This window comes from Carassius carassius, chromosome 10 (assembly GCF_963082965.1).
Source record: "Carassius carassius chromosome 10, fCarCar2.1, whole genome shotgun sequence".
NCBI lineage: Eukaryota > Metazoa > Chordata > Actinopteri > Cypriniformes > Cyprinidae > Carassius > Carassius carassius.
The window spans coordinates 14,612,069-14,635,250 of NC_081764.1; the positions used below are offsets into that span (position 1 = coordinate 14,612,069).

The 23,182-nt window shown below is 36.4% G+C and overlaps 1 protein-coding gene and 1 long non-coding RNA gene across 3 annotated transcripts in view; both read left to right on the forward strand.

Annotated features, from left to right (window-relative positions):
- The window catches only part of LOC132151839 (VWFA and cache domain-containing protein 1-like), an 80,308-nt gene that overhangs the window by 3,471 nt on the left and 53,655 nt on the right, over nt 1-23,182 (forward strand). The gene's annotated exons all lie outside the window — the stretch shown is intronic.
- On the forward strand, nt 13,093-13,790 carry LOC132151301 (uncharacterized). Its single transcript, XR_009436368.1, has 2 exons — nt 13,093-13,284; nt 13,558-13,790. It is a non-coding gene; the product is annotated as an uncharacterized LOC132151301 (long non-coding RNA).

Sequence of the window (23,182 nt, forward strand, 5' to 3'; positions counted from 1 at the left end):
ACACCTGCCTGTAACTTAGTGATGTTGAAGATATTGATTAGCTTGTTCAGGTGTGTTTGATTAGGATTGGAGCTAAACTCTGCAGGACAGTGGCTCTCCAGGACCAAAGTTGAGTACAAAACACAGTAAGAACATTAATATTTTGACATATTATTGATTATAATAATATCTTAGATTAATTGAAAAACAAAAAGAACAACATTTATTTTGAAATATTTTGTAACAATCCTTTTTTAATAAATAATTATATATATATATATATATTAATCTTTCTAACTCCAAACTTTTGAGCAGTAGCATACATTATGATTTTGGGTTAATGTCACTGGTCAAGAAAAAGGGCGAAAAAGGTCTTTTAGAAATGAATTAATATATCATTAAGCTTTTAGAGAGTCACACTATATGACATTTTACATTCTTCGCTGTGATATCAGGACTGTTGTAGAGTTACATTACAACAAATAGACAAACTAAATTTGATGTTTCTTATGTGTTTAGATCTTTGAGTTCACTGTTCACTTTCACACACAAAAGTTTGTAGTCTAATACCATTTTCGTAGATTCTTAAATTGATCTGCCCAACATTAGCAGTTAAAAGTGATTTCTGTCCTCCTCCTCCTCCTCCAGCTGTTTGATTTTAATTAGTGATGCCAGCAGCAGAAGATTCTCTTTCATTTCCCTATACACTAGTTGCCCCCCCATATCCTTTCTGCTTTATGTTTCATTCTATTGTCGTTTTCTTTTGTCCCCACACTGATTTTCAGTATCCTGTTGAAACCAATCCCAGACTCGAGTTAACAATCTAAAGGGAGCGTTCCTCATCGTCCATCGCAGCAAAACATTTGTATGCTTTAATTGGGCTTTTAGTGAGGGGAAAAAGGCCACCCTGGCGGTCTTTTCTTTGGGTATCACCATGGTAAAGTAAACCTCAACGAAGCCATTGTGGCATATTTTTCATTTACTCAAAACTTCACCAAGAGGGCTTCTCATTGCACGGCTAGGATGCGCCTGTTATTGAACAACCTAGTTAGAAAGTCTGCTGTGAGGAATCTTTTGAGAGGAGGTCTTTCATTCACAATCTCCCAGAGGCAACCCCCCTTCAACCTTTCTCTTGGAGAAGAGTCTGCCTTCTGTAGTGCCTTTTATTAACCAGGAGCTGTAATTAACTGGCCTTATTTAATCAGTTTGGGCTCTTTCTCTCAAACACACGTAGGGAAGAATAGAAGCTTCATGGGAACTAGCATTTGTGCAGCTCTCAAAAGCTTCTTTCAGTAAGTTCCTACAGGGTCGACCTGGGATGGGACATCAGGCCTTATCACAGAGTCTTCAATGGGGAGATCTTAAAGCACACAACCCTATCCCAAGGTGGATGGGAGACCAGGGGCCCCACAGTGCTCTTAGAAGTGTGTCTGTGTTGATGTTTGTTGGATGACTATGCAGGGAGACTTGGTGCTTGTTCTCTGTTCTACTTTTATGTTTTTTGTTACTGTGATCTCCTTCCCTCCTCATCTGATACGACCTTACATTCACTGTGAGAGACGAGAAGGGCCCTGACTGCATTCGCTCCAGACTGGTTTTCATTTCTGCTTCTTTTCTTTTCAAACTGACAGCCCCCCTCTCTCCATGGTCTAAACTGTCCTGATAACTCTCATGTTGTTGTTTGTCTCAGAGTAAAATAATTGTAAAGGATTGAAGAGTTGGATGTCAAATAAGGACTGGTTTTTGTTGTTGCTTTGGCCGAATTGTGATGCAATATTTGAGCAATTTAGAATAGCCTAATTCATTTACTCATCCACATGTCATTTCCAAACCTGTATTTATTTATTTTTTTGTTTCCATTGAACACAAAAGGAGATATTAAGGAGTGTCCTGACTACAATGAAAGTGAATGGGGATGGGCGATAAGTCGCTTTTGCCTTTTTACTTTTGATGTGCTTTGGATTGGTTTTGTAAAATAAAAAACATTTCTGGCCATGATGTCTGCAAATAAACAAATTTGAGTTTTAAGAGACAAAAAAAATAAAAAAAATAAAAAAATCTGACTGTCTGCACAAAGCCTATGTTAGCCTTTAGTGTTTTAACTCACAGTTTGTTTAGTTGTCCTTCAGCTTTTATCTTTGCTTTAAAGGCTCTCGATATAATCATGGAGTAATTTTTTTCAGACTGTAATTGTTTGTATAGAGAATGTGCATCTTGATTGACATTTTCTTTCCAGAGTTTCCAAAGCCAAGGTGCCACATCCAACAATTTAAGCATACATCCCAGTATGATTTATTACAGTATAACAAAAGAAAAATATTTAGACTTTAAAATTTTAAAGTCTAAATTTCTAACATTTTAAATAAAGATAATTATTTTACCAAGTTCAAGATTAAGTATGATGAAGATTCTCACAAAACTGTAATTTCTGTAAGAATGTTTCAAGATAAATAAATAAATAAAAATCTCCATAATCTCCAAAAAAATGTCACATTTGTTTAGAGCATTTTCTGTAACAAGTCAAGCTGCAATACGAAACAGGACCACACAGAGAGGCCAACAGAATACTATACCAGTTGCTTTAACTTGACTGTATTTAAATATATATATATATATATATATATATATATCCAGAGGCCGAATAAACAGTCTAGAACAGTGACAGCTGTGGTTGAATGTGATGGGGAAAAAAATCCCTCCTTTTGAACTTTGGTGGTGTGTTGCCCTATTGCCCTAATAAAGAAGCCACCCTGGTATTATGTATGGAGCCAGTTTCAGTTTGGGAGGAGTAGAACAGCCCTGAAATGACAGGGTGAGCGAATGAATGTACTCCACTTCATTAATCCTGAAATCTTCGATCCCAATTGCACCTGCTGTTAACATCCATTTTTCTAAGCAGTTCACAGTATTGAAGTGCTCACATAATTATAGCAGACACTGTGGGCAATGGTTCTTTTACTATCTTTTACTTTGTATGCTTCTGAGAAACCGGACCAGACCAAACATTGTATTATTAGTTCAGGAAGCAAATATTGGGACATTTGAACAAAACTTGTGTTATTCTTCACAGAAGGAGCTCTGCTAGAAGATGGATGTGCTTAAAGATTAAGAAATGGAGGATGAGAGCGCCCACTGTGTTTGGTCAGGGGTGTCCCTCCCTGATTTAGAGATTAAAGTGGGTCCATAAATACAGAGGGCAGTAGTTTACATCCCATCCAAACCCCTTTATCTGATAATCTTTGAGAAAAGAGGGTAGGTGGGAATTCCTTTTTGTGGTCCTGCAGGCACATATCCTTTTGCTTATGGACGGCATAAAATGGTTAGACCAGTGTATCTATAAGCTTTTTGTGCTTGATCATTGCTGTTTTGCTTAAGAGTAAGTCGCAACAAAAGGCTAAAGCAAAGCATGTTGTTGGCACACAAAAATTAGGGGTGCCTGATATGTTATTACCATGTTGGTACCATTATTATAATAATAACATATTTTTTTAATATATATAAAAAAAATATTTTATTAGAAATGTGATTTAATTATTAATTTCATTTTGTTTTTTGTTTATATTTTTTAATTGATACTTATCAGCACATATTGGGTATTAGATTGTCATTGTATTTCCATTTAGCTAATTTCTGCTGATTTTTACATTTAGATTATTGTCTTGTACTCTTAAAATTAATTTTAATAATACTACATTCCATTGTTATTATTAATCTAGCAGACTTGAAGACTCAAATAATATACATGCTTATATTTTCAGATATTATATTTTGATATTCCCTTCGTTGTGTTTAAAACTATTTTAGAATGTTAATTTCTTTTAAATAACTTCGATATTCACCATTTATCGATTATCTTGCCTATTAATAAATAAACCAAAATATTTATCAGCTTATCGGTATTAAGTCTATCATCCAGAATTTTAATATCTAAACATTTCTTACAAAAAATAAAATAAAATTGACTACTGAATGATTGACTAGTTGGTTGTCTTTTCTGGTACTTTCATTGTTAGTGTACAGGTAATTCTAATTTAATATATTCCATATTTGAAGGTTAACCCTCTCTTACCACCCAAGGTGAAGCAGGAAATGACCTCAGATAGTGTCTGAACTTTGAATCTCTCTCTTGTAGTGTGTACTTTGAAAGAAAAAAGAACCTTGATTCTGAGGCCAAAAATTGGCTGACATAAAGGAGCGTTCCTTCTTTGAATGTGCGAAAGGAAAAGGAGGAAAGCTGCTAGAGCAACAAGCAGCAGCTGTGTTTTGCTGTTTTGTGTTTGACTGTCTCAAGCTGGGCCGCTGCTTGCCAAGGACAGTTATTTTATCTACCCTGACTGACTGGTAACGCAACACCTGCGTTAGCAGAGCAGATGAACTTGGGTGTAAGGCACAAGAGAACACCTCCCCTCTATGATATGTAAATATGAAAAGGGAATCAAAAATAATTTTTATTGGCCTCAATACCACAGTCGTTGTTTAACGTTTGTGTGTGTGTGAAGTCTATATCTGTTTATTGATTTATTGATACTGAATACTGATTGTTGATGTTGCAGTGTGGTTTCAGATAAACTGCCCTTGTCTTGTGATTGCTTTAGCTGTAGGGAGCAATTTACTGCCTGATTTACTAGGTGCCTATAAGAGACAGAGAGAAAGAAGAGAGCAAGGTTGTGGGAGAGAAAGAGAATATGTTTTTGCTCAATGTATGCATGTGCACTTCTCAAATCGTGCCCGGCAGCAGTCCGCTTGGCACTCGTGTTTGTGTGTGTGTGTGTGTGTGTGTGTGTGAACTGGTCCAGTGCCAGCGTCTCTTTTACAGGAGTCTTGGGGACAGCGCTTTTTAGTCTCTGGCGTCTGCTGAGAGGAAGTCTGTGTAATGAACTGTTTGCAGCAGAGCACTGTGGGAATACAGGTGTCTGGATGGAGGCACTTATTGTAATGTTTTGTGGGCTCTGCATGCACGTTTACTCTGTTAAAAGACTTAATGTGGTATTTTATATAGTTATTTATGGTTTCTATATTATTTTCTGTTTGTAGTTAATGTAATACTGAAGTATTGTCCAAAAATGTCTCCAATGTCTCTCATAACAGATAGTGATGAACCAGCAAGCTAATTCTTGAGAGATAGGCCAGTTTTCTGCACCTAGACCAAAAACAGATGATTATGTGTTAATTGGATGAAAGAAACTGAAAGACTCGATCAAAAATTGGAAAATTGTTGATATTTGAGTGTTAATTCTGATGTTGACCTGATCGCTTTCCAGCCTATTCATATCATGCATTCAGTCAACATCTGTAAACATTTGATTCAGCATAATATTGTCTTCTATTTTTTACCTTCAGTGTGAGACTGCTTCGGATTTCTCTCAGATTTTAACCTGATATTGTGTCTGTGGTTAAAACCTATTAATTTTAGTGCGATATCTTCCTACTTACTTCAGTGAGTGAGTTTACTACACCGCAAACCGGAATCAGGCCTTCAGCTGCGTTCAAGTAGGATTTGCCAAATCTTTCATCTTATTTTCATCTCTGTTTGGGTTCCTCAAAGAGGATTAGGTGAGTTTGTTTGTTTGCATTGTCTTCACTTCACAAACCATTATGGATGGTGCCAAAACCTAGTGCCGTATTCCTGTATTTAGCTGGATTTGGAGAAGGGAGGGTTGGTATTTTTTTACGATTTGAATTAACCCTGGCAGCTTTCTTGATGGAAATGTTGCAATGGAATGTAAGCAATGATTTGACAGCAACTATATGTTTGGTTGCCTAGGGTTTTTACTGTCTTCGCTGTAAGACTTAGTAGGTCATGTTTTTCTTTGGTGTGAGTTTACCAGTTTGTGCACAATGCATATTTGCGTGAGGAAAAAATTGTCCATGAATACCCAGGGCTTTGATCAGCCAAACTTTAGGCTTGCAATGGTGTCACAATGTAATCTGACAGAAACCGCATCGATGACATTTCCAGATGGCTGATTCAAATGCATTTCTGTCTTGTTCTCGATGCTTGGTGTTGGCAGAGAGTTTAAAGAGAATGCAAAGCGAGTGTGTTATTTTTCTTCACCCATTCCCCATGAACACTTGCATGCAAACCTGACTGAAACTAAGGTATTACAGAAATAATTGACGGCAATTTACTTTTTCCCACAAGTTGTTTTTGTGGTTATTAAATTTTTAGGCAAATGTTTCACCATGTCACTGCCTCTTTGAGCAAATATTTACTTGCATCTGAAGTTTTTTGACCATTAAGCTGGTTTGATATACAGACTTAAATGTAATTTTCTTAAAATGGAGAGAAATTGTCTACCTAGACAGGCATCCTAACTACACATCACATATTTTATTATATATATTGGATTGGTTGGGATGGTGGTATGTTCATTTTTTAAATACTTCTAAATGCAAAAGCTAATTGCTAACTGTCAACTGTCATTTGGTGATCTGTCTTAGATTTCTTTTAAATTATTATTTTAGATAATTCATAAAAACAATTGTATTTGTATTACATTTAAATGACATTTAAATAAAATTTTAAAAGCACACAACCAGCAAAGATTTTCATTCTTGTTTTAGCACAGTGGATGATTGACAGGTGAGTAGGCGGTCCTTCACTGTTGTCTAGGACACATCAAGTGTTTACACTATGAATGTAGTGTGGTCACATTTTTGACTACCTGAGAATGTGAAGTGATTGTATTGCAAGCATTCTGTACCCCAATTACACTTGTATTTAGCATTGTCCACTTATGATCAGATCACCCAAAATAAATATCTATGGCAAGTTTAAACAGAATCCTAGACATATATTGGAGTCAGGGTTTGTTGCATAGTAGCTTGTGTGAGTGTTATCGACTTTGGCAGGCCTGTGGGTATCAGAGGCCCTTCTCGCTCGCTGATTCTGTCTGTAACCAAGCCCCTGTGTCCATCTGAGCGTGTTCATCACGCACCCTGGGTTCACATCCGACAGGCAGCCAACAGAGCCTTTGTCCTCTGGACTGAAGCGAGCAGCAGGATCCTGCTCTGTCTAACTGATCTGAGAATAACCAGAGATAAGCAGTGATCCCAGACTGGAATGATTCTCCCTGATCATTGGAATGTGCTTCCCTTAGAGGCCTTGGACTGAGTTTTCATTTGGAAGTTTTATGGATTCAGGATTAAAGTTTTGTGGGTTTTAGATAATGTGTGTTAGCTTTGTGGTAAATTGTACACCTGGTAGTTTTATCAAATATACACTTTAATTGTGAAATTTCTTAGAGAAAATAGACCAAAAATAGTACTGGACTGCCCTGTTTTTTTTCCACCTCAGTGATGAAGTACAGAGCTGTATATCCATGTAATACACCTTTAGAGCTCCCCAGTGTTTGGTCTGTTCTTGAAACTTGTTTTAAGTTTCAAGTGACAGCCCTACAAAAGTCCCTCTATGAGCCACTGCCACCCTGTCTCCTGTCTCGGGGGCATCAGGATAGAAGAATACAAATGTATCCCAGTAAAGCTTAGCCTTATGGAAATAGCAGGAAAAAAAGATCATTTGTTTACTTGGTAATAAGTGCCTTAACCCTTTCACTCAAAAGTTTAAAATATTCTAACTGACTCCGCATTGTGAGTTTTTTTTAAAGTGACCATTATTTTAGAATGTATCACCTTATTTCCATGGTGATGCGTTATGCTTGTCATGTGACAAACTGCAGCCATAATATTACTCCATAATATTACTGTATGACAGATGTATCGCTTACATGTAATGTTTCATAAACTTGTTAACTATGGCATGGACATTCTGGTTTTCCGATTCTGAAATACGAGTAAGTGCATGTTTTGTCATTTGCAAATCTTAATAATGATCTTGTTGGTTGATCTTTAATGCACAATGGGTGCCGCTATGTTAATTTGCGCCACAATTCAGAGAATGGTATCTGTGAGATTTACAACACATAAATTCATCCATTTCTCCCTGTATACATGAAAGTAAGTGGCTGGGGAAACTGGAGAAGAACAGAGTGAACTTTATAGTTATTTACACAATATGTATCCAGTATGAATAAAACAGGTTGTCAAATTATAATTGTACTTTACAAACTATAAGTGTATTGTTTTGCTCTGTATTGAAATGTCTGAAATCTAAAATAAACATTATGTGGTTGAAAACAATGCATAGTTGTGATAATATGACAAGCGGAGAGCACAACCGTCTCTGTCTCTACGCCAGCCGATGCAAGAGAGCACATTTGAATCTGGCAGTTATATGACGTCACTACATTCTAAAATCCCATATGTGGGACCGTACTCCCTGGGGCACAGAAATGATGATCCCACATGTAGGACTGTTCCGTTCAAGAGGCTAAACTGAGTATCTTTCTTGATTTGCTTCCACAAACCTGGCAAAATTTGACAAACCTAGGAACTATCTAACATCAAATCTAAAAGCATGATTTTGTTTCCCAACAGACTGATTAAAATCTGTACACCCTGGTTCTTGGAGGTTGCATAATATGCAGTCTAATTTGACCTTGTGATTTTCAGAAGTGCTTTCCAGTTTTGTGTGCAACATGAATACGGTCACTGAACAGACTGTTGACTATGTCGACTGAGACTGAGAATAGTTGTTTTGATTGTTGTGGGGCACTAATTTAGTCAGTAATTTTTTCAATCAAATTTCACGTAACTTAAAGGGGTCATATGATGCAATTTAAAATTTTCCTTTCTTTTTGGAGTGTTACAAGTTCGTGGTGCATAAAAAAGATCTGTAATGTTGCAAAGACTAAAGTCTCAAATCCAAAGAGATATTCTTTATAAAAGTTAAGACTTGTCCACACCCCCCTAAAACGTCTCGTTTAAACACACCCCCACATATCTATGTCACTGTATGGGAAGATTTGCAAAACGCTGCCCAAATGTTCACGCAAAGAAAGAAGGCGTACCTTTTATTCTCACTGTTGCCGCCAGTGTCATGTCGTGGAGAAGCTGTGTGTTTCATTGTGAAAGTGAAACTACTTTGTTTGGTCTTCCAAAAGTTAGCACGATATCTGCTTCATCATGCCTAGAGCTGATCCGCTGGTCGTTGGGTTAGGCAGTTGTTTGTCGTTTCTCCGATCACAAATGCAGACATGGTTTTATGTTTACGCTAGGGGTGCAAGATAAATATTGCCCGATAATTAATGTGCATGTCCTCAGTTCTCTAATCAGTGGTAAATTCCATCAGGTGCGTGATTTCACATAGAGCAGCTGCTACTACACTGAGCCGCTGTTAACTGACAAGCTGTGCAAATCCACGCTGACAATGAACGTGTTATTTCTAACATTATTTCTGGCTCTGTGTTATCGTACACCCCTAGTTTAAGTGGAGCGATATGCAATGCGTAAAAAGACAGTATAAATCATTATAATCATTAATTATGACCCCACTGGATGCCACAACTGCCTAGGGCTGGGTGATATATCTAACGATATGATCATGTGCACCTAGTCAGTAAATCCGGTTACATGATTACCGCTAAATCGCCATCACCTGCTTTTAAATATCGTTTTCATTATTCAAGATGAATCGCCTTCGATAATGAACGTGATTTTGCGTAGCTTAAATAGAAAGATTTTTTCGCAATCCAGACATCACTAGAAGAGACAAAACTATGAAAAACCCATTACAAACGAGGCATTTGATGCATCCATTTGGGACATAATTACTGATTATAATGACTTACACTGTCTTTTTACGTGTTGCGTTGAAACAGTCCTCATCCCCATATTGAATTGCAAAATGCTTTTGCTGCTATTGAGGTGGGAAACGGGTAAGGTAAGGGAAAGGTTTGGTAGTATGGGTAGGTTTAAGGATGGGTTAAGGTCTAAGGGATGGGTTAACAGTGTACTTATAAATGTAATTACATGCAGGTGTTTTTCAAATATAAGTACAATGTAAAAACATGTGTACACAATAAGTGCATTGTACCTTAACTACTATGTACTGACATTTATTCATTTAAATGTAAGTACATAGTAGTTAAGGCCACCACTTAATATAGAGACCCAATCTCTTTCTGAACTTTTGAACTCAATGAAGGGACAAAAATCTCTCTGATTCCATAAAAATAAAAAATCTTAATTCAAAGGTAAACAAAATTGAACCTTTAATTCATTTTGCTTAGACGAACAGAGTACTGATGTTAAAAAGTGAGGGGGAAAAATAGCCTCCCAAAGTTTATTTACAATGTATAGATTCACTAGTCTAGTTTTCTGTTACTTGAAATATGGCTGCTTTGCTTCTTCCATGTCAGTAGTCATCTGCTAAAATTTTCGGGCTAAACGTTTCTTAGAGGATTTTTAAAGTGTCTTAACACAAATATCCTTAATATTTTTCATGAATCTAACCTAAAAAGGCTTCAAAGTAATTGTTCAGAGGAACGAAGCTCAAGAGAATGCAGAATGTAGACGTGAACTCACATTTTGATATAATGCAAAACGGGTGACGAGTGAGAGGACCACCCTTGATCTATTGTACTTGTTTTCATTTAGTTTGGCTCTCCCGAGAGATGTGGTTAAATTAATGCAATCAAAGAATTACGTTTTCTGAAGAAAAAATAAAGGAAAGGGTCTGTTTGCTTAAGCTTGACGGTGCTGAAATATTGGCTTTCACAAGCCTGCGGACACAGTTTGATTGCCTTGTTCCCATAAACTCAAACTGACTCTGAGATGTTTGATCTGAATTACGTATTTTATGTGGAAAAAGAGATTTGCCCTTCAGTCCAGGCAGAAATCCATGCTGCTTGTCTTCTGGTCAGTGTTTGTTCTCCAGTTCTTGAGTTTTTCTCACCTCACTTGCTTCATATTTATCCATTCTTTGTTCAAAAGCTTTAGATGAAGAACATTACAAGGGTGTTATTATGGCAGCAGGTGCCAGATCTGTTGGTGTGTGTCTGACTGTGTTGGCAGTGTTAAAGGAGAATGGTCACAGAGGGCAGCTAAGCCCGATGTAGCCCAGACCATATGTGGGTGTTGTGGGTTGAGGTGGTTGGGAAGCTGGAAAGTTACACCACCGTGAGTGCCAGGGTAGCCAGCGCACAGTTCAGGACATGCAACATAACCCGAATGTAGCATGATAATTAAAAACACAGCACAGAATTCTTTGTTGTTGCCATTTGATCGCACCTGTTCGTGATAAAACCGCTTGAGTCCAAGATGGAGAATGTTCAATTAAATTAAATTCAAGTTTATTTGTATATTGCTTTTTACGATACAAATCATTGCAAAGCACCTTTACAGAAAGTTGGATGGATTTGCAGTAGGTCCGCATATATTTATGGATTAAGACTTCCGAAAGATTTCATATTGGAGGCTTTGTTTTTTTGGTTCAGGATTGCTGTACTAAGAAACTGTTTTACAATCATTTAGTAAGAAAATCATTTAGTACTTTGATCTATTACTTTGATCTGCCAGTAACACAGTTTTATAAGTTGTCAAATGTTTTTTTTTTTTTTTTTAAAAAGACACAGATTTGAAGTTTTGAAGTTAGACTTTCATCTTGGATTGAAAATGTATCATCCCACAAGCCCAATGTTTGGCCCAAAAATAAGTATTTTACATAAGGAAAACTGACACCATTGCTGTTTAATATTAAATAGTTTATTTGATTTATGACTTGTGAATGATGAACAGTCTGTGTTCATTAACTACTTTGATCGGTTAGTAGACTACAATACCAAAAAGCCAAAATTTGTTAGTCCAAATCCAACACTTATTAAATAGTTCTATGGTACTACTGTGTTTTTCCCCCCTATTCTTTTGGTATCTATTTTTTTAAACACAATTTAAATACCGTGGTGTATTTTGAAAGTACCATGATATTACGTTCTGATATCATCGCTGTTACATAGCGGCAAACATTCACTTGGTGGCCATTTTTGTAACACAGATTAGCAACTATTTTCTATGCAGTTAAGAGGAATAGAATACAACACTGCTTCCAACTGTTTTGTTGAACGAGGAAACACCAAATCTTAAAAGCATTTTATTTTATTTTATTTTAGAGGTAGATGTTAGAGGTTTTCCTTCATAGTTTGCCCCCTTTAGACCAGCACTGCAGTGGAAACTCCGTCTGATGGGGATCTGGATGATCTGGTTCTAGGCAGACCCTGCCAGTATAGCAGGAAATGAAGCAGTGTCTCCATCATCCCTCATAGATGGATGAGCTCCGGGAATGTCAGACAGGGCTGTGGACTTCAAGACCTTATCCTTTTTTCCCCAATCCTCTCTCCCTCCTCCCTTTTTATGTTTTTCCAGCGAGTTGTGAATTTTGCTCAGCGTTTGAAGCTAACACTTCACAACTGACAAATAGACATCGCTCGTCCCCTAAATTTTAACACCCCACGAGAAACTGAGTCTCTCTCATGTTTACCTCCACAGCTCTCAGAAGCAAAATTGCCTGCTGCCCTATTTTTAGTCAGAAAAGTATAAAAGTCTTGCTCAATCTCTGAATGTTGCTATGGTGCAAATAAAATTATTAATTACATCTGGAGCCTCAAAGCAATGATTCGATAATATTTAATAGCTTTTATTTATTTTGGATATGTGGCAAAGTGGATTAAGTTTGTTGCTTCTTAAATCTACTGAATTCTGCTCTACACTAAAGACTTTTAGATTTGTTGTTGTTGTTTTTTTACTTGGGCCAGTTAAGTTCTCAGTTAGTTTGTTGTAAAGCCTTTTAAAGCCTACTCTTCATAAAAGCAAGACTCTTGCAAAAATAAGATTTTATTTCTGCTGTAGTTCAGATTTGTAATTGCCCTGCCAATATTATACTGTTCAAAGCATATATATATACTTGGGGTGTAACGGTACGTGTATTCGTACCGGACCGTTTCGGTACAGGGCTTTCTGTACGGTGCACGTGTGTACCGAATGACCGAATGCAATATTTTGTATGCGGAACATAGCAGAGAGCTGCACGGGTCCGATTTTGTAAATGAGTACCCGCAGTGCTTAAAACCTCATCCGACTCGTTTTCCGACAGCAGCACTAATTAAAATCCGCACCTGACCCGACCCGCTTAAAATAGAACCGGCACCCGACCCGCACCCGAAATCAAATCAGTTAAGCCAATCACATTAGACACACTTTTTTGAATTTTATTGCCAGGTCGTACAGAAGTTATTTATGGAAAACTCTTTTTAAAAGATATTCGTTTTTTATACATTTTATCTTAATTTTTATCAATGTTTTATCAATCAATTGCCCGTATTTAATAAATAAGAAGCAAATATATAGCAGACAATGTAATAACCTTAGGGTAATTGACAGAATTACTCAAAAATATTTTGCTACCTAAAAGTTAAATATTTTTTGTGTCACGCATGCATGCATGTCTATTTCCCTCATAATAAATATAAAACGCATGTGGACTGATATTTTTCCAATGTCTGGGCTCCTTTATTAATGGAGTATATAAACAGACGTTTCAATATATTGGTATTAAATGCATTTTCTGAGAATTTTTATTTCACTTTTTTACTGCAAATGTTGAAATACGTGCTCTTTGGTCCATCAGTGCTTGAGTCACTGATCACATTAGAATAAAATATCTCATAATAAAATACAAAATAGACTGATTTATGAATGTATATGCATAGTTCTCATCAGTCGGAAATACAGATAAACGCTTTCATTTGTTGTATTTTTGATCCTGAAAGAAAACAGAACAACAAAAGAGCGAATCATACCACTGTCTGAGGTTGTGCTTCAAGTCGAACGCACCCATTTTTAAATCGTTCACAGCTGAGCATCGCGAGAGGCGGATCTGCGCCAGAGCGCACATGTGAATGAGCTGCACAAAGTCATTTTCAGATGCAATTAAAAAAAAAAAAAAAAAAACCCTGGATAGCCTAGATTAGGCCCATATTCACAAATGTGTTAGCTATGGAATGAAATATCTGATATTCCGATTGTCAAATACATGCAAGTGGAAGTGTATTGTTGTTTAAACACCTTTATAACGATCGCGTTAGTTGAGCTGTATGCGCGATATAATTTTATGACAAATTTTGAAATAGGCTTAAATCAAACACATTTTAATTCAGATTCTGTATATATATATAAATGTATCTACAAGTTGAAAGTTGAGTGAGGCCTGATGAATATCCCTGTTTAGACAGTATATTGATGCTGGATATGTTAAGAGATTCTTTTATAGAAACCACATTTGTTTCTCTCAAGAAGACAGTCATGAGACAGGCTGAACTGCACATGGTCCAGGACCTTGAAAGTGTATGAATGCAATGTTGACTGTGCTAGTAATGCGTAACTGTGGAAACCAAAGTCATTTCATTACTTCAGTTCTGATGGTCAGATAAGTTTGAGAAGATTTTGGTATTAAAGAACCATTAAAACATTTTGTTGATTTATTAGACAGTAAAAAATAAATGCATAACATGAAGTCATTACAGTGACATTATACATTAATCAGAACTGTCAAGGATAACACAAAGTTAAAAACTTATTTCCATTGTGGTCCTTGTTGTAGTCTGATAAAGATGGTCAGGCAAGCTACATATGACTAAGGTACCTTGTACATTCAATCACATCAAAAAAATAAAAATAAAATAAACAAATACATACACTTCAATAATAAATATTCCTTAAGATCACATAAAAAATTAAATCTATTTAGCATTTAGCAACCATTCACCACATGCTCTATTAAAACAATGATCTGACTGGCTTAACTTAATCTCAACTGGGAGTTTGTTCCATTCCATTGCTGCAGTGTACAAGAAGGTGTTTTGCCCAGAACAGCTCTTAAATCTACAAGGAACTATGTCTGTGGCACTACCTCTAGTTGAATAGCTATGAGAGTTCCTAATAAGATTAAAGTAATCTTTAAAATACTTTGGCTCATTCCTATACAAAATCTTTCGTGTCAATCTCAGTTTCAACTGTCTCACCCTGTTTTCAACTGTCAACCATTTTAATTTCTTACGTTCGTTCGGCCCAGGACACTACCCTGAGGCACCCCACACATTATTTCTCTAGCTTCAGGCAGAGTGCTGTTGATATCAACTCTTTGATACCTCTGAGTCAAGTATGATCGAATCCATTCACATGCCATACTGTTAAAACCTAGAGCTTTTAGTTTAATCGGCAAGATCTGATGGTCAACGGTATCAAATGCTTTCTGGAGGTCTAACAATACCATGCCACAAAGTTTACCCAAGTCGATCTCACTTCTTAAATAATCTGTCAAATATAATAAACATGTATCCGCAGAATAAGATGTTCTAAAACCAGATTGCAATTCATAAAACAAATTAGAATTACTAATGTAATTATTTATTTGCTCTTGTACTATTCTCTCCAAAACTTTTGATACAACACCCAAAATCGAAACTGGTCTATAATTACCCTCTTCTAATTTGCTCCCTTTTTTATATAGTGGAACAACCCTAGCAAGCTTAAAATCTTTCGGAACTCTACATTTATCTTCCATTATCCTGATAACTTGGTGAGATTATATATGCTCGCATATGGAACTCATTTTACCCTCGCTCTCTTCTTATCCACCCAACCCCCTCACAAACACACACACTTCAGTTTATTCACTGCTAATGTGAAACATGTCAGCCACACTTCAGTATCTGTTAAGACTCCTTTTCAAACAAAGAAAAACATGAAAGTTGTAATTTAGGACAAATATTGGACTTTTGACATATCTTTAAACTAGACTTTTTTTTGGCTGTTTGTTGTAAGAACTGGTTGTAGCAAGATTACTATTATTATTTGTTTGGTGTTACTGTAATGTATACTTTGTTTAGGTATGCCTAATCATAAGGGAACCAGCATGCATATATTGGGACAGCAATATATGCAATGAAAAAGTTTTGTAGATAATGGGAGTGTAGGCTATAAAAATAATAGGCAACGTGTATTTTTCAGTCATTATTAAATTAATAAAAGAACTATGAGTTTATCTTTGTAGTGTATTTTATAGGTTTGATAATTTGAAAAGTAATGTAAAACTTAAAGTAACTTGAAAGTAATCAGTAATGTAATTAAATTACAATTTAAAAGAAGTAATTTGTAGAGTTGTATTTTTTTTTTTTTTTTTGTAACTTACCCAGCACTGTAGGAGACATATAAATATATTATTTATATAAAATATAAATGATTAAATAGTGTTAGGCTGTTTCTTTAAAGTGTGAATAACCTTGATTGCTTTTTCATGATAACATTTTGAAACTAATAGCAAGGATGGTTAAAATTGCTTCCTTTTATTGAAACAAATATATATATATATATATATATATCAATTTTAGAGCAACTACATAAATATTAGTATATAAATATTGAATTTTTTTTTAAATATGTAATATTTATATAATTTCTAGTTAAAGCTCTGGTGCAGACACAGAGTGCTGCCTTGTCTCTGGCTCATCCTTAGAAACTGGGAGAAGGTGAGAGAGAGATGGAGAAAAAAACACATCAGAGGGCAGGGAAGGATGCCTCATTCTAGAGCAGAAGCCTTTGTAGTGCAATGAGCACATTGCTTCTGAGTTTTAGAGCGTGGGGGAGGGGTAGATGGGGGTGAGTGGGGTACCTGCGGCAGGAAATCGCAATAGCATCCCAGACTGGCTTCTGTTGTCTGGCCTTTCATCTTCTCTGTTTGTACCCTGTCGCTGCCACAGCAACTAGGTGTTGTCAGCTGCAGTGAGGAAATATGGGATTTCAAATCAGATTGTCAGTTACTGTCATAAAACACATTTATTTGAAGGCAGTTTTCGGTACATCCAGAAAAAAAAACAGTCAAGGCAAATAACTGAAAATATAATTGATACAAGAGATAAATGTAGGTCATAATGAATTAATTGGGATGTACATACAAATTTTTTTTTAAATCAGTTTCTTCTGATTTACCACAATATAAAACATTGCAATTGAATTGAGTTTTACAATGTTTATAAGGTAAAAATACAAGTTCTAGTGCTATTGACATTTAATCTTTTTTCCTGTTTTTATTGTGTGAAATGTTATGCAAGGATTTTCAGTCATGAAATTGCTTTTGATCACATTTGTTTTTGATAGCAGCAGTAAGCAGTAGATATCTTAAAGTGATGGATCAGAATTTTTTTATCATTTACTCACCCTCATGTTGTTTCAAACTAGTTTTGTCATAAGAATCGATGTTGGTACCAGTCGGTACTGAAATGTAAATAATGTGACGATGCCAGCATTTCCTGCTAGCATTTTGAGCACTGTTGAGCAGATTCTTAGGGTGCTTTCACACTAGCACTTTTGGTGCGCACCCGGGTTCGATTGACGTCAGAGTTCAGTTCGTTTGGATGATGTGAACGCTGTCTTCCATACTCGGATGCGCAACAACGAACCGTACCCGAGTCTGCTTAAAAACGGTGGTCTGGGGTACGCTTCATGTGAACTCTGGTACGGTTCGCTGCTTATGTGAATGCAATCATACCAAATCGCGGAAGTGAACCGCTTTTAATGACAAATTATTTGATGAAAATGTGTGTTTGTGTGTGTGTTTCACTCACTTTCCTGATGAGCGTGACTGACTGACTGTACATCTCATTTATGTTCGCCTTCAACGTTCTTTAGAGCATTTTCAGTACATTCGTAAGACAGATGCAAGTGCCGTTATGTACCAAAGCTTTATAAACAAAACGAACAGTTCAAAAACGTAATACATAGTGCAGAGAGTAATGTTGTGAATTTGCCGCCTTCTCCTGCGCTGTCATTACCAAGCAATGGGGTAAACAGCTGCTGGCTTGATGACGCAAACGAACCGCAGTTCGGACTCAAATATTATAATATGAACACACTCCAGCGGGGGCAGGGGGAGGGGGGAGCAACCGAACTCGGGTTCGGACCAGGCAAGTGAACCAAGTGTGAAAGCACCCTTAAACCACTCTGATTGGCCATTGTGTTCACACGATCAACAGATGTGGATTTTTTTTATTTCAGTACCGACATTGTAGGTTTGACAATAGTATTCCAAACCTACAATACTTTCCTTTTTTGTGGAAAAACAAAAGAAAATATATTTAAAATATGTCTCAGTTGTTTTGTCCATAAAATGAAAGCCAATGGGCAAACAATACACTGACTGAAGCAGACAGCAGTTCAGTCAGTGTAATGTTTGAGTAAATGAATTACTCCGGGATATTGGATTGTTTTAACTCAGAGGGAGTGTCAGCCACATTAAAAAAGTTAACAGCTTAAGTCATTTGTGGATTAATGCTTATTGGAGACTCGAACGGTTTTAAACGATTCAGTTCGATTTGGTGAACTGGTTCAAGAAGATCCGGTTACATCGAATGATTCGTTCGCGGACTGGATATCACTAAACTGCTTTGTTTTGAACTCTCTCACAACAGACACGGAAGAGAAGACAATGCTGAATAAAGTCATAGTTTTTGCCATTTTTGGACCAAAATGTATTTTCAATGCTTAAAAAAATTCTAACTGACCCTCTGATGTCACATGGACTACTTTGATGTTTTTCTTACCTTTCTGGACATGGACAGTAGAACGTACACACAGTTTCAATGGAGGGACTGAGAGCTCTCAGACTTAATCTAAAATATCTTAAACTGTTTTCCGAAGATGAACGGAGGTCTTACTGGTTTGGAACGACATAAGGGTGAGTTATTAACGACATCATTTTAGATTTTTGGGTGAACTATCCCTTTAATGTTAAAATTAATACTAAATTAATTAATTTTATTATTTTTCTAATCTTTAAAATGAAACCACTTGCTTTTCCTCTAAAACAACATTTCTTTTCCAGTGACATCACTTGGATAGCCACCACATAGCCAAATATTTGTTTAGTCATTGTTTTAGCAAACTCTCAAACATTGTGACCTTATTTTATGAAAAGACCACTTTTGCTATCAAATAAGTTACAGATGAATGAAACTGAGTTCCGGCCTATATTTTTTCATTAATTGTTGTGTTTACAGAATTAAATGGGTTGCAAATGGCAATTCACATTGACTTACCTAAGAGCAAAAACACATTACTGCTCTTTAACCTACATCTTTACTGCAGTGTTAAGGGAGGGACAGGCCAATGATTTAGACCTTGTAGGCCTAAAGAGAGGATTATGGCACCTTTTCTGCTCATTGCAGAATGTGAACACACCCTTTCACTCCCTTCACAATCCCAAATTAATGAGGATTAGCTGGATGGGCTCTGGCCTTTGAAGATGACTGAATTGCTAATAGGTTTATCCCCCTCCATCGCACCATTTTAATGGAAATGCTGCCAAGCATCAACGCCACAACTCCAGTGTTGTTCCGCTCCCAAAGCACATCAGATGTTTCCTCAACCAATGTGTGAAAACTTTACAGAAGAGTGAGTGCTGTTAAAATCCAATAAGCTCATCTGTGCCTATTAGTTTTGTGCAGCTTCTACGAGGTATGCTGAGAATGAATGAGCATTTTTCTGTTTGCGTATTGAAATATGGACATGACTTATGGGTTTCATTCCTTAGGTGGAGGCAATAATTCTTAAGTGACTGCTTTTGGCTGAGGGAAATGGCAATCTTGATATAATAAACCACCCTGTGGTGGGCTTGGTTTTAGTCAATCTGCCTTGCCGTGCCTCTGTTGAAGGGAGTGCCAGAGCCTTGACAAACCTGGATCAAAGACAGCATGAGGTTCAGTCATTCCAGACATCTATTCAACTGCAGTCAAGATTAACCCTGAGGTTGACAAGATTAATAACCGCCCTGGACACCACATTCTGAGCCAAAGCAGCACGTAGATATTCGAATATATTCGAATACATTGCATGATATTCGATATCCGTTTGAATTAAATTTTTCTCAAAAGTGACAGCCCTAATATACTGTATGATGTAGCCTAATTTTAAAAGTGATTTCTAGTCTAAAGGAAAAGTCATGAAAATTAATCAAATCTTTTTACTCTAAGAGCATTTTTCAGTTATGTCAAGCACTAAAATTCCTTATCCAGAAAATCACGAACAAGCATAGAAGTAATGTGGCCTTCAAATATTTTTGTGGACAATGGGGGTCTTGGTAACAAAAAGCCTGACTTAATGTTTAGATTTTGATTTAGATGACTTCAAAACATTCACAAAACCATTTTGTATTTCTTGTGAGTTTGCGATTTTTTAAATCAAACTAATTTGGAAATCATTTAGAGTCGTTATTGACTCCTTCATTAAATGTCAGTTATGTCCTATTCAAAATAATCCAGGACCCTTTACTGTGATATATTCTTAAGTTAATGAAACTTAGGATACATATTCACATACACACAACTTTAAAATATTTTACAAAACATAGTCATAGTGAGGGTGAATTGACAGTGAGGGAAACCTTGTTTAGATGAAATGTGGTAACCATCCTAATAGTCTAGCGCCCTGTGTTTTTATCAGCTTTCTTATGTCAAAGACCGTCCTCTCAAGAGTTTCATGTTTGTTGAGAGGGTTCTCGACTTACAAGCTGCGAAATTCCTCTTTGGTCTGGGTAAAGCTGTGAAAGCCATTGGTGCAGTTTGAAAAACAAACCCACTACATCGGGGAAAGACCTGTGCTTGTGCCCGATGTGCTATTTGTGTTTGTGCCTGTTTATTTTACAAGAAGGGTCTGAAATTACAAGATTCTTCTTTCACTTAGTTTACCACAGCTTCTGTGTTTGGAGCTTTATTCACATAGGTGGGGTTCATCCTTACATCATCCACAGTTTGTTTTGCTTTTTATAAACATTCACTCGCGATGAAATTCCAGGCCTTAGGTGAGTGCGGACATGTGCCCGTTTCATCATCTTTTATGTGGGTGACCACCCTGACCTCAGACACATTACACAGTGAATACAAGAGTTTCTTCTCTTCTTAAGTGTTAAAGATCATCAGTCCTCCTGATGGCCAGTGATTTTTGGATGGGGTGGGATTCCATCAAGTTGTTATGACACATTCCGCAGTGGTATTCCGTGTCAGGATTGCCATGGTAATGAGGTGTGCAAAGAGCAAATATCGTCATTGTGAGGAACTGTTGAGCTTGTAGGCTATTTTTGAAGGTTTACAATGGTAAGGTGTAGACATAGAAAGGTTTAATCTTCCATAGCTCATTTAGCTGGGAATTGGGAGGCCAATGTTTGGTGAGCTTTTGTGCAATATGTAATGTAATTTTTGGCTTTAGATGTTTATCTAGTGTTCGTGCCTATGATTGAGCATCATGTTGGCAAAACATGTACATTTAGGTAAAAGGTACTAGATTAAACTTGTGAAATCTGTAAACACACTCTCTTTCTATAGGCTCTGAGCTGGTTCTGAGGCCTGTACCATGAAGCTAGATTAGCTGGCTAGCCAGGTAAGTTTCAGGTTAGTTTGCACCAATCCTGGGTTTTAGGTATGATATAAGTGGATTGGCTTTTTAGCGGCATTCATTGCCAACTTACACTCCACGGCTAATCTGCTCCGGGGCAGGTTATGTTGTGGGTTAGAGATCTCAAACTGAAGCTGGACCAATCAGATGTGAGAGAAGTGACACATGTCTGACCCAAAGTCACTCCTCCAGTTTATCTTGCTCCATATTAAAGGTCACTAATGCTAAAAAAAAAAAAAGAAGTCTGGCTTTAATGATAATTACTGAGCCATTTTATGATTTATATAATTATTGTGATTCATATTATTATTATTATTATTTATCTTTTACACACAAGCAATTTTAGTTTAACAGTTATTGTAATTTGTTTATTTTAAATAAATATTAATGTATACAGATCATGTATAATATAAATAAGCTGTAGTATCAAAAGATTGCTCTATTTAAAAAAATGTATAAATCTGACCTTACATGTTCGAGTCTCTATCACTATATATTTACAAATGTATAAACTAAGTAAACAAGTTTCACTTGTCACTGGTAGATAGAGCAAGATAATTAATTTTATTAGTCCTCCTTCATTTTTCATATGATGTTTAAATTTGTTATATTCTTAAATCTCTTAACGTTTAGCAAAACCTTTAACCTTTAGTTTTGAATCTCTGTGGGTCTCTTGCGAGAAGTAAATCAAACTTGCTTTGTGTTGCAAGGCTCGCGATTGGCTGCTCGCCAGTGATGTCACGCACTCATGTGCATGCGCTCCACAAACTGGAGCGCATGCTCCAGCATCAGCATCATGGTACCAACAAAGTCGGATTGGAGATCTTTGTTTTTGTCAACTCAAAACTAATCCTGTAACTCTGAATTTGATCAGCTACCATCATGGTACAGGCCCCAGGTCTTATCTTAGTAACAAAACGTTTTCAGTAGGTATTGGTTGCGTTGTTTCATCTGTAGCTCCTCTTTCCTCTGGCTCCCATCTTGTTTTCACTGTACATGCTTCCACTAGGTTCAATTTTTAGGAAGCATAGAGTGTCCTTTCATTTTTATGCTAGTGAAACTCAAATCTATTTACCTTTAAAACACAATGATAAGAATGGTTTAGAAACATTGCTTGAATGCTTACCTGATTTAAGATCTTGGATTTCTAAATATTTTTTGCATATTAATGAGGGAAAGATGGAAGCAATCATCTTTGGACCCTCTGTGGGTAAAGCAAAACCAAATTTTAACTGTGGTCATTTAAACTCTTATATCAAACCAATGGTCTGTGAAAAATTTGGGAGTTCATATTAACTCCCTAGTTAAGTCATGTTTTTTCCATCTTAAACTTCTTGCAAATGTTAGATATTTTCTATCTTTTAAAGAACTTGAACTTGTGCTTTATAAGTCAATAAATGAAATAAAGTTGATGTTGACGTTCAGTTCAGCTAAAAACATTCAAATGTGTATATCTGAGTTGAAAACCTGGTGATGAATATTTTTAACTGAATGTATCACAATAAATAGAAATACTGTCAGTAATACTGAAATACTGACTCATGAGTATTTCAGTTGGCCAGTCAGTAAATTTTTTTTAAATGATTATTTCGAATGAACTGATTTACTAGAATGAATCAGACTTTTGAGAGAGAATGTTTAGTAACCGCTCACTTTGCTGTGAAGTTGTTTGCAGAGATGGGACCAAGTCACACAAGTAAGTAAGTCTCAAGTCTTAACCTTCAAGTCTCAAGTAAGTCCCAAGTATTTTTTTCTTGGGCAAGTCAAGTCAAGTCAAGTCACAAGTTATGTCAAGTCAAGTCAAGTCCAAGTCAAGTCACCTTTTTATTGTAATTTTACCTGCAGAATCTGATCTTAATAAAGTTAA